The sequence below is a fragment of the Crocuta crocuta genome, unplaced genomic scaffold, assembly GCF_008692635.1.
Source record: "Crocuta crocuta isolate KB4526 unplaced genomic scaffold, BGI_CrCroc_1.0 scaffold528, whole genome shotgun sequence".
Taxonomy (NCBI): Eukaryota; Metazoa; Chordata; class Mammalia; order Carnivora; family Hyaenidae; genus Crocuta; species Crocuta crocuta.
The window spans coordinates 1,329,856-1,333,239 of NW_027530010.1; the positions used below are offsets into that span (position 1 = coordinate 1,329,856).

Consider the following 3,384-nt stretch of genomic DNA (forward strand, 5'->3'; position numbering starts at 1 on the left):
GAGGCCGCCCTCCTTCCCCGTCACCCCCCACCCCCGCTGCCCGCCTCCTTGGCTTTAAGGCAGGCACACTGGCCTCCACCTCTCCCTCCCTCTGGAGGCAGATGAACGGCCTTTGCCTGAGGCAAGGGGCTGCTCTGTGCTCCCTCCCAGTTTGTGGAGCACACCCTCCTCCCTGCGGCCCCCCCCCCCACCTCTTTCCTGTTTCCTTCCAGGCACCACTTACTGCTGGCCCGTGAGGCCTTCCCTGACCCTGGTCACCACCCCGGGCTCCCCTGCGCTCTGCTGCCCTCTCCTCTGCTCAGCTTTGGCACAGCTGACTTGTTAGACGTGTTCCTCCACCCCCCCCCCCACACGGAGAAAGTCCGTTCCAGGAGAATGGGGGTTCGTCCCTGGGGCGCCCCGGTCTATTCCTAGTGCCTAGTAGGCGCTCAGTGAGTGACTGTGTGGCGAGGGGCCCAGCTCCCAGGGTGACCCAGCTGGTCCAGCCTGCGCAGCCTCTCCCCCGGGCTTCGGACCCTCACGTCCAGCAGCCCCGGCTCATCCTGCGGGGCAACTTCCTCCAGAACCTTCTGCCTTGGCCAAGTCAGCCTCTTTTCCCTTCCTTACCTTTTCCCTTCCTTCCCCGCACTCCCCGCCCCGCACCCCCACCTGCCCGGCTCCACCGTGTCTGTGGGAGCCTCGCACCATCCCACCATCCGCAGCTAAGCTCAGCCCACAAAACCTGTACGTTCCAAACACTTTCCCAGCCGTCTCCGTCTCCGCGGTCACTGCCATTGCTGGGAGAGCCGCACCCCGCCAGGGGCCCTTCCACGGGGGCCAAAGTTGTCTGTCTACATATCAGATCTGATTAGGCTGCTCTGACCAGGACACTGCCGGCTTGTCTGGGCAGGCAGAGACCCAGCTCACTTCTCTAGCCACACCCCTCCCTTCTGCAGTCTTTGCCCCTCCCCCCCTCCCCAAACATGACTTGCTGTCTCTCAGTACCATGACTTTGCACACACTGTTCGCTACACCTGTGCGCCCTTCCTCATCTTCTGTTCCACAAACTCCCTGTCCAGCCACCCCAGATTCACCTCCTTTCTGTCAGCATTAGATGCGCTTCTGATCTCCTTGTTCAGTTACTTGTTAGATACTTACCAACGGGGGCCTGGCTGCCTCAGTCCCTAGAGCATGTGACTTTTGGTCTCAGGTTGTGAATTCAAGCCCCACATTGGGCACAGAGCTTAATTAAGTAAATAAACAAATCAATGGGGCACCTGGGTGACTCAGTCGGTTGAGGGTTCCACTTTTTTTTTAAATTTTAATGTCTTTTATTTATTTCTGAGAGAGAGAGAGAGAGACAGTGTGAGCAGGGAAGGGTCAGAGAGAGAGGGAGATACAGAATCTGAAACAGGCTCCAGGTTCTGAGCTGTCAGCACAGAGCCCGACGCGGGGCTCGAACCCACAAACCGTGAGATCATGACCTGAGCAGAAGTCGGACGCTTAACCGACTGAGCCACCCAGGTGCCCTGAGGGTTCCACTTCTGATTTCGGCTCAGGTCATGATCTCACGGTTCATGAATTTAAGCTCTGTGCTGGGCTCTGTGCTGGCAGCACAGAGACTGCTTGGGATTCTCTCTCTCCCTGTTTCTCTGCCTTTCCCCTGCTCAGGAGCTCTCTCCCTGTCAAAATAAATGAACATAAAAAAAAAAAAGGCTAGGTAATTAACCCCATTCACACAACCAGTAAGGATTCAAAGTAGAGTCTGGACCCAGGACTGACTCACTACTTCCTGCCCATTTCTTCCCTTGAGCCCTGGAGGCTTCTCAGCGGACTGCGGAGGGGCATCCCCTCCCCAGCACCTTCTTTCTTCCCAGGGAAGGTGCGCTTAGGAGGCCTTCACCCATGGCCCAGTGAGGATTAGGCTGCCATGGGAGGCCCCAGGGCCCTCATCCCTGCCACACTGATCCCGACTCTCCCAGACGTCTTCCGAGTCCCCTAGGGAAGGTGGCTTCCTGGAGGTCCCAGGCTGGGGACGAGGAAATGAGAGGGCTTAGCTCCGGGGGACACTGCCTTCCTGTATTAATCCTCTCTCCTTCCACTCCTGGTCTCTTCTCCCATTCCCTTAACCTGGAGTTTGCAACGAGAATGAATTAATAATTCCTTGGATTTCAGTGGACTTGAACATTTACAAAGACTTTCCCCTAGTTTGCCACTTGTGGCCGTCCACTCCGCTCTACAAGCTACTTACACAGGCTGCACACCGGGGTCTCCTGAAATACGCCAGTGTCCTCAGTTGCCGCTTCGGAGCCCAGACAGGGAGGCCGTGGGGCTCGCTGACCGTCACCCAGCTGCTCACGGTGGAGCCAAGGCTCGAACCAGGCAACGTTTAAGCCCAGGGACCCCACTTCCGCTGCACTAGGAACTGAGAGGCCCCCACCTAGAACCGATTTCTCTTCTGGCTGAGTTTCAATCTCTCCTCTCCCTGGGGGCGAGCAGGCTGGCAGCCGTGCCCGACTCCCTTCAGACCACAGGGGATGAGCCAGGGGGGTATTGACTCGGCAGAAGCCCTCCTACAGGCCGCCCTCCGCCCTCCGCCCGTTGCCTAGGAGGCCAGGAGGCCGCGCCCCTTCCTGAAGGGCCTTCTCCCAGCCTTCCCAGCCTCGCACTGCCTCCTTCCTGAGAGCAGCCTTCGCTCTCTGGACCGCTTGGGGCTTCCTGCCACTCCTGTGCTGGTCTCTCATCTGTATCCATGTCCTTCGTTAATCCTCACCCCCCCACCCCGTCACTGAGCGGGACAGCAGTGACCCAGGGCCTGGGCAGAGAGGACAAGGGAAGGGAGAGGTGAGTCTGGCGAAAGGGGCGGCTGTGGTGAGATGTGCAGACTCACAGGCAGATGGAGTAGACTCTGGATGTGGCTGGGTGTGACCTGGGCTGTAATTTACTGTGTAATGACAAGTGACATTTTCTGGGCCTCCCTCTAGTTCTCCAGGTAAACCACACGATTTCCAGTTGGGTTGTTTTCTTTTTTTAAGTTTATTTATTTGTTTTGAGAGCGAAAGACAGAGAGAGAGAGAAAGCAAGCAAGGAAGGGGCAGAGAGGGAGAATCCCAAGCAGGCTCTGCACTGATAGTGCCGCGTGTGGGGCTGGAACTCACAAACTCTGAGATCATGACCTGAGCCAAAACCAAGAGTTAGACGCTTACCTGACGGAGCCACTCAGGTGCCCCTAGTTTTTTTTTTCTTTAATTGTGGTAAAATACATGTAACATAAAATGTACCATTTTAACCACTTTATTTTTTTTATTTTTTTTTTTATGTTTTTTTTATTTAGAGACAGCGTGAGCAGGGGAGGGTCAGAGAGAGAGGGAGTCACAGACTGAAACAGGCTCCAGGCTCTGAGCT

General features: G+C 56.4%; 1 long non-coding RNA gene across 2 annotated transcripts in view; it reads left to right on the plus strand.

Moving 5' to 3' along the window:
- The first annotated feature begins 2,734 nt into the window (after positions 1 to 2,734).
- The window catches only part of LOC144231639 (uncharacterized), a 4,700-nt gene continuing 4,050 nt past the window's right edge, over positions 2,735 to 3,384 (plus strand). For both annotated transcript variants that reach the window (XR_013335132.1, XR_013335131.1), the window contains exon 1: positions 2,735 to 2,823. This is a non-coding gene — a long non-coding RNA (uncharacterized LOC144231639). The remainder of the gene's footprint in view (positions 2,824 to 3,384) is intronic.